Genomic DNA, 9,472 nt, shown 5'->3' on the forward strand with positions numbered 1-9,472 from the left:
CACACAGAGCTCTGTGGGTGGTGGGGGGAGCCCTCAGTGTGAAAAGCAGCTGAATTATAGGAATTTACAGAGGTGAAATGGGAGCGCTGTAATCCCCCAGGAGATAATGGTTGGTGAGAGCACTGCCTCGCCCAGGAAATACTTGATGGAAAGAGTGGAGGAGTTTAAAAAACATAAGGCTTTTATTTTTCTCTCTGTGGAGTTTTGGCATTTAAAAGCTGACGTCCCTGTTGGTGTGACCAATGGAGCACACAAATACAAACATGCACGCACACACACACGTACACACGCACGCACGCACGCACACACACACACACACACACACACACACACACACACACACACACACACACACACACACACACACTGCTCAGAGGAAAAAGGTGCCAAATGTTGAATACCTTCTGGACTCGCAACCGCTGAACCTGAACACCGACCCTGGTTCTGTTGGAGAAAGCCTGAGGAATATTAATGCACTGATATACAACCACCTCCTAACACTGAATAACACTGGCCTAAAATCCATACAATACCTCTGTTTTATTGTTTGATTAAAAAGTAGAGTAATACAACCCTGTTATTTAGTTATATTACATCCTTTGCACTGACCTGACACTGTCATGCAGAAGAGAACTACAATGAGTCCAACTTTAGAATGAGCTTAAAGGAGAACTCAACTCTTTTACAACCTAGGTCTTATTTTCATATTTTTTGCTATTGTGCATATCAGTTATAATATCATTGCACTCACCAGCTTCATTGTAGAGGTTTTGGATATGGGACCACAGCTGGACATAGATTTACAACAGTGCCTTAGGCGACAGTGGAATATGATGATCAGGCATGTTTCAATAAGTCCAATTCAACCCAATTATATAAACCAAAGATTTGGAAGTGATAAATGAAAATTAAACTTAAAATTTATTACCTGAAATGTCCAATATTATCAATGATCGATCACATTGCTGAACTATTTTCTGGTTCAACCTGCAGGAATGACGAGCCTAGTCATATAGCAGGTAGTTGTACGCATCTGTAAACGACCCAGCCAGTGACACTGAGAAGTGAAATCATGAAAACAGTCTAAATGAGGCACAAGGGTTTGTTCTGTTGTTCTTGATGAAAGGACAGATATAAGGCTCGTGTTTGATTGGCCTGTACGACACTGTTGAAAAGTTGTGTCCAGCAGTGGTCCTGTGTCCACAATCTCAACAATGAAGTCATTGAGTAAAATTATATCATAACCAATATGCACGATGGCAAGGACTATGTTAACAAATTAAAAAAAAAATCCTTCATATTCTTCAATTCTCAACACCAAAAGCAACCAACATAGCAGAGTTTCACCAAAGTGAAGGAGGAGTGATTTTTTTTTCTGGGGGGGGGGGTGAAGTATTGGTTGAGAGGAGTTGTCATCTTACTAAGCAGAACACAGTGGGAGGTAGCCACTGTCTGAAGTGCAATGCAATACAGAATATAAATATCATTTAATAAAATACTGATCCTCCTTCTCTCTTATCCTTAAGGATAAACTCGTAAAAAAAAAAAAAAAAAGAAGTGATAAGACGTGCTGCAATACAGAACCCATCCAACAAGGACAGGGAAACTGCTGCATTGATATCCGAGTAATGGAATATGGCTTTCCATCAGGGTGAAATATCTTCCTTGACACCCATCAAGTGAGTGTTTGATCACTGCTGGTACAGGAAGCTAAAACATGGCAGAGAGAAACAAAAAGAGACTTGGCTCTCATCACCCTGCTCCAGCCAACCTACACATTCATCCTCAGTGTCAAATTTATCATTTTGCTGAAATAACAGTGTCCTCTGACAGTAAAAAAAAAAAGTCTTCTCTGGAGTGTCAGCAGCCTCGGCAATATCAAATTTGTTTAAACCCCATTGATGTGTGAGACTAATACTTGGCAAAGGAAGAGGGGGAGAGAGAGAGAGAGAGAGAGAGAGAGAGAGAGAGAGAGAGAGAGAGAGAGAGAGAGAGAGAGAGAGAGAGAGAGCTTTTTGACCTCTAACCAAGTCTTTCATGGTCCAATTTTTCACTCACATTAAAAAATAGTTGTATTAACACAGATACTCCTATACATATTGAACAACAAGGTCCATACACAGCAAAAACAAAGATACAGACCTCCCCTTTTTCAGAAATAAAAGAAGAATAAGTAATTGGTTTTCTACAGTGCACAGAACATCTCCATGTCCCCAAACAGAGACAAATTCTTCCAAGTTTGAAATCATTTTGAAATATGTGAACTCAATTTTCAGCTGAGCAGGCACTAGACCCTTGAACATGAGTGTAGCATCTGTGGACCCTGTGTCTTACATTTTGTTTCTTCTACTAAGCCAAATGCTCATTTTTGCCTTAACTATCAGAAAATTAACCAAGGTGACACATCTGCACTGTGCTGCCATGTGCCTAGGATCAAAGACAAACAGGCTGTCTTCGAAAACCTCCCCTAAACCTCTGAGCCACCCCTGCAGTACAGAGAAAAGATGGCTCAATCTGGGATAGCTGAGTCATAAGTGCTGTAGAGTTTCTTCATCATTACAGAAAAAAACAATGACTCCCTGCTCTATGATCTATATGTGCCACATGTATTTTCATAGCCACAGCCCGATGTACCACCCTCCACTGTAGAGCCACAGTGGTTTTATCTATGGGGGGTTTGTACAGGGATCTCCAGTTGCCTCTGGGAGATGAACCTGGTGTCAACACACTCAACCACCTGGAGTCCTGTACACTGGCTAGTGATGTTCTATTGAGAACCTTTACAGTGACCGCATACAAGGCCTTCTTTGATGTTCTTGAGAAGTCCTGTAGTTCTGGTGTTTTAAAAGACAGAATGGCCCTGTTCACTTCCTCCTGCTCCTCCACTACAGCACAGATGGACAAAGATGGAAAACAGGCCGCATAACTGGCTGATCCTCTACACACACTGCTCCTAGTGCCTCTCTGAAGAAACCAGGAAGTACGCTGATCACTTCCTCCAATAGCCTCTCCATGAGACAAAGAGGTTTAAAACCAGTCTCTTGGCTCAAAATGTCAGATATTTTCCACTGTCCTCCTGATCTGAGACACACTATCTTAGTAAGTCCAGCTCTTGTGAGGGATCTCCGTACACTGATGGAGCTGAATATCCTGCAGTGTATCAGCGGGTTACGGAACAAGGGTTCCTCCCCTACACCGCCATATATCTGGGAGTAGTCTCTCTTGGTGTTTAAGATTGTTCCCCAAGCTCGGAGGACAGCCTGATAGAAAGGTGTCGTAGTGAACTCCATGCCAGCTAGTTCCAGAAGGAACAAGTGCTTTTCATAATTCAGATTCATAATCCTATGAATCAACACAGATCATGTTTCACTCCAAAGCTATTGTTTATGATATAATAGTCGCTACACGGTTTGAAGGCGAAAAGCTGTGATATGACTGCAGAGGTCAAACAGGCCCTGGCCTTCTTCTAACACTGGTAGGAACAATACAGCAGATCTGAGAATGGATTTCTCTGCCAGCTCGGGGCACGTTAGACTTCGAGAGCGTCTATTCATGGCCTCTTTAAGGATCTTATGACGGGAAGAGGAGGTCATTACCTGGGATGAGGGCTTTTGTTTTAGCTTCACAGTGGGAAGGTGAGCCACCTGAACACTTCTAGCCACCAGCAGGACAGCTGCCATTTTCACAGAAGGGCCCCGATCGAGACGCGTCGGAACCGCAAGAGCATCAGCTGGGTGGACCGGAGTGTCATCAGACAAGGTCACGTAACAGTTGGAGAGGCCTAGGCGAGGGGGTGCCCTGTCCAAGCCACTCATGCGACCGCGGACCACCACTTCTGCCCTGGACAACTGGTGGTTAGGTGTTGAGTAGGAGGACAGCTGTGGACAAGTGGAGGGGTCCCACAGAACTGTGTCCTGGATGGTTGCACTGAGAGAGGCAAGTTGTTCGGAATGCCCAGAAGCTACGTCCATGAAGGTGGTCAAAAGGGAGTCTTATGGAGTTCATCAGAAAGCCGTCGAACATGCTCTTCAAGGTCAGCACTCTTTCTATTTGCTTTCTTTGTTGCACACAGTCCTCACAGGGCAAAGTTGGTATAATTGTTTGGTTAGCTTAGCCACAAGCTAGAAACAAGCCACATGCATCCCCCAGCACTACAGAATTTGAGGCTTCAGCGCGATAAGTCAGTGCAGGAGCCGATGATCAAATAAAATCCATCAAGCGGTTTTTGAGTTTTTAAGTTGTTAGTTATTATATTAAAAAAGATTAAAGTGAAAGTTAAAAAGTTAAAAGCAAGCAGGGCAACAGACAAACAAACCATCAGCTGGGAACCGATAGTGAGATAAGATAGATAAATCCTATCCAACCTGCCTGCCCTCACACTACCCTTGACAGCTTTCATCCATGTGTACTGCCTAACTTGCTGAATTGAAGTTTCCTACAAACATCTGTGACGTCATTTACTGCGACCAAGCTGGACAGAAATGAAGCTGACGGTGGATGAGGCTCTTCTGAGGTTCTGTCAACTGTGAGATGTGTAGTGTAATTCCAGTCTCCTCCCACTTCTATTATTGAACTACTATTGAACTGCTTGTTTGTATTTTAGTTTGTTAAACAATCTCAAATGATCAGTTCCAGTATTATAAGCATACACATTTATGAAAACAAAAGGTATATCTCGCATTGTTGCCTGAACTACTTGGATTTTGCCCTGCTCAACTTCATATATCGAAACATTTGTTAAACGGAGGTACTGTGAGATGAGAACAGCTACACCCACACTTAATGTTGGTACCATGGCTCAAAAAAACAAACAAAACTGGGCTGTCCAATTCATTCCCCATGTTACCTCATTTTCTATTGAGCTATGTCAAGTCAAGTCAATTTTATTTATAACTGTGTCTCCTGTAAGAATAGCACATCTGCTTTTAGCTCTACTCAGCTCAGCTACCGTACCTCGGTGTATCTCTACCCTGTCCTCCATTTATATTTAAACACCCTACCCGCAAACTTTCCATAAAAAAGGAAAGAAAAGGAAGGAGAAGACAGTGAAACCTCTCCAAGAGGAAAACACCTTTTGTGCATCACCCATTTTTAATTTTGTTCATTTAAAGGAACCTTTCCTCTCTTTTATTTCCTAAGTTTAGTCAGAATCTTTAGATGAAACCTCTTCTGTTTACTAAGCTCTTTATATCCAACACTTTTTCTAATCTTCATAACCAAGTTAACAAAACTGTCCACATTAGAGAAAAAATCTGTTATTTCCACAGACTGTGTGCCATAAGTTTCATAAAGGAAATCATTAATGTCCTTTAATAAATATGACTACTGATCATCCTGTGACACAATATCAGTAAACTGTGATAGGCTATCATCCTCTAACATTTCCTCATCTTCATTTTCAACGTTTTCATAGTGTGACTCACCTGTTGCAGAGACCTGACTCAGCCTCAGCTGTCTGACTATCTCTCACTGGTTCTGTCTGTCCTCCGTCTCTGCATGCATCCATAATCTGTGCGTCAGTATCACTTAGATTACAGTTATTTTCATTATTGCTGTCTTGCTCAGATGTTTCATTTCCGTTTATACCAGGTTGCGGATCACTGGTTGCAGTATCTCCTGCTGCCTGCTGCGCTGTTTGTGGGCTACCATTCCCAGCAGCGTCTCCAGGATGTGGCTCACCTGAACTACTGCCCACTGTGCGGGCAGGATGAACGTTTGTGGCCAACACCGCCACACTAAGAACATTTCATACTACCAGAGCCTGACTACACAGTGTAGAAACCATTTTCATATTTGACTTTAAATGACATTTCTAGATGTTGCGAAGAATCTTTTAAATAAATGAACGCCTGTCGCTGCAAGGAGTTAACATGCTGTAGTCTAGTGTCATTACGTCATTAGCACCATTAGTGGAATGAGGAAGTACAGCAAAGTATACAGAGGAAAAGGTTGGCAAAGAAGAAGTGGAATTGTCAGAGAGATGAAGAAAGTAGACAGGAGTAAAAGGAGACGCAGAGTAAAGCGAAGAGAGAGGTGGCAAAGGCAAAGGAAAAGGTGTACGGTGAGTTGTATGAGAGGTTAGACACTAAGGAAGGAGAAAAGGACTTGTACCGATTGGCTAGACGGAGTGACCGAGCTGGGAATGATGTGCAGCAGGTAAGGGCGATCAAGGATAGAGATGGAAATGTGCAGACAAGGGAGGAGAGTGTTATTGAGAAGGTGGAAGGAGAACTTCGAGGGGCTGATGAATGAAGAAAATGAGAGAGAGAGAGAAGGTTGGATGATGCGGGGATAGTGAATCAGGAAGTGCGGTGGATTAGTAAGGAGGAGGTGAGGGCAGCTACGAAGAGGATGAAGAGTGGAAAGGCAGTTGGTCCTGATGACATACCTGTGGAGGCATGGAGATGTTTAGGAGAGATGGCAGTGGAGTTTTTAAGTAGATTGTTTAACACAATCTTGGAAAGTGAGAGGATGCCTGAGGAGTGGAGAAGAAGTGTAATGGTACCGATTTTCAAGAATAAGGGCAGTGCGCAGAACTGTAGCAACTACAGAGGTATAAAGTTGATCGGCCACAGCATGAAGATATGGGAATGAGTAAGAGAAGCTAGGTTAAGAGGAGAGGTGACGATTAGCGAACAGCAGTATGGTTTCATGCCACAAAAGAGCACTACAGATGCAATGTTTTCTTTGAGAACGTTGACTGAGAAGGACAGAGAAGGCCAGAAGGAGTTAAATTGTGTCTGTGGATTTAGAGAAAGCATACGACAGGGTGCCGAGAGAGGAGGTATGGTATTGTATGAGGAAGTTGGGAGTTGCAGAGAAGTGTGTAGGAGTGATGCAAGTTATGTATAAGGGAAGTGTGCCATTGGTGAAGTGTGCAGTTGGAATGACAGATGGGTTCAATGTGTAGGTGGGATTACACCCAGGATCGGCTCTGAGCCCTTTCTTGCTTGCAATGGTGATGGACAGGTTGATGGACAAGATCAGGCAGGAGTCTCCATGGACTATGTTGTTTGCAGATGACATTGTGATCTGTAGCAAAAGTAAGGTGCAGGTTGAGGAGGGCCTGGAGATGTGGAGGTATGCACTGGAGAGAAGAGGAATGAAAGTCAGTAGGAGCAAGATGGAATACCTATGCGTGAATGAGAGGGAGGACAGTGGAATGGTGAGGATGCAAGGAGTAGAGGTGACGAAGGCGTATGAGTTTAAATACTTGGGGTCAACTGTCCAAAGTAATGGGGAGTGCAGAAGAGAGTGCAGGCAGGGTGGAGTGGGTGGAGAAGAGTGTCAGGAGTGATTTGCAGCAGAAGGGTACTAGCAAGAGTTAAAGGGAAGGTTTACAAGATGGTTTTGAGACCAGCTATGTTGTATGGTTTGGAGACAACGGCACTGACAAAAAGACAGGAGGTGGAGCTGGAGGTGGCAGAGTTGAAGATGCTAAGATTTGCATTGGGAGTGACAAAGAAGGACAGGATTAGAAACGATTATATTAGAGGGACCGCTCAGGTTGTACGGTTTGGAGACAAAGCAAGAGAGGCAAGATTGAGATGGCGTGGACATGTGTGGAGGAGAGATGCTGGTTATATTGGGAGAAGGATGCTGAATATGGAGCCGCCAGGGAAGAGGAAGGCCAATGAGGAGATTTATGGATGTGGTGAGAGAGGACATGCAGGTGGCCGATGTGACAGAGGAAGATGCAGAGGCCAGGAAGAAATGGAAATGGATGATCCGCTGTGGTGACCCCTAATGGGAGCAGCCGAAAGTAGTAGTAGATTCATTACATATTCTCCCATCTGAGCACATGTCAGGTGAAAGACAATGGGAGACAGACTTTCTCAAGGCTGTGGCTTGAGAACAGTCTTGTCAAAGAAGAGACTAGAGTATCTTGTAACAGACTTAGCAGAACTGGGTCCTGTTGTAATTTGATTTAGATTTTTTGATGTTATGGTGTCTGGTGTCTTATTCGATTTTTATCTTAGATGGGACTAAAAAACAAAATGAAACAAAACAAATCCCTAAATGAAGCGGATTCTCATATATTTACACCTAGTTCCATTTTGAAAAGAATTCACACTGTTTGCCATGAACAGATGGCACAAACCAAAGGGTTGTTTCATATGTGGTTTTGAGAAGCATTTTTATCTTTAATTTATGTAGGCTGATTATCCGTTGTTCGTATTTCATTTTTTCATATATATTTTTATTTTTACAGAATGCTGAGTCTTAATATAGTATCCCTCAATACTGTGTGTGTGTGTGTGTGTGTGTGTGTGTGTGTGTGTGTGTGTGTGTGTTGTGTTTACAAACTGCAACCAACAAATCCTACTCTTCTACCTTTATGTTACTCATCAAACTGAGCCATCTTCGGGCCACTGTAATTATGATCACAATAACATATTATTATTCATTACATATTTTGGACATTGAAGGTGCATTGATGAATGTTATCAGCGCATATGCCCCTCAAGTTGGGCGTGAGATGGAAGAGCAAGAAGAATTCTGGAGTGAGTTGGATGAAGTGGTGGAGAGTGTGCCCGAGGAGGAGAGAGTAGTGATTGGAGCAGACTTCAATGGGCATATTGGTGAAGGAAACAGAGGTGATGAGGAGGTGATAGGTTGGTATCGTGTCAAGGAGAGAAATATGGAAGGACAGCTGGTGGTGGATTTTGCGAAAAGGATGAAAATAGCTGTGGTGAATACAATATTCAAGAAGAGGGAGGGAAACAGGGTGACGTACAAGAGTGAAGGAAAGTGCACACAGGTGGCTTATATCTTATGTAGGAGGCACAATCTGAAAGGGATTGGAGACTGCAAGGTGGTGACTGGAGAACGTAGCTAGGCAGCATCAGCTGGTGGTCAGTAGGAAGACTTTGGAGACCAAGAAGCAGAAGCAAGTGAAGGCAGAACCAAGGATCAAATGGTGGAAGTTGAAGAAGGAATACTGTTGTGTGGAGTTCAGGGAGGAGTTGAGGCAGGCACTGGGTGGTAGTGAAGAGTTGCTGGATGGCTGGGCAACCGCTGCAGAAATAGTGAGGGAGACAGCTAGGAAGGTACTTTGTGTCACCAGGACAGAGGAAGGAAGACAAGGAGACTTGGTGGTGGGATGAGGAAGTACAGCAAAGTATACAAAGGAAGAGGTTGGCAATGAAGAAGTCAGATAGTCAGAGAGATGAAGAAAGTAGACAGCATTACAAGGAGATGCAGCGTAAAGTGAAGAGAGAGGTGGCAAAGGAAAAGGTGTACGGTGAGTTGTATGAGAGGTTAGACACTAAGGAAGGAGAAAAGGACTTGTACCGATTGGCTAGACGGAGTGACCGAGCTGGGAATGATGTGCAGCAGGTAAGGGCGATCAAGGATAGAGATGGAAATGTGCAGACAAGGGAGGAGCTCCCCAGCTCAATGACACCAGAAACTTACGCCCCCTGACCGCAGTTGCCAAAACACATCCCAGTATACAGGTCAACTCTGCATC

Source organism: Lampris incognitus, chromosome 14 (genome assembly GCF_029633865.1).
Source record: "Lampris incognitus isolate fLamInc1 chromosome 14, fLamInc1.hap2, whole genome shotgun sequence".
In the NCBI taxonomy this organism is placed as follows: Eukaryota; Metazoa; Chordata; class Actinopteri; order Lampriformes; family Lampridae; genus Lampris; species Lampris incognitus.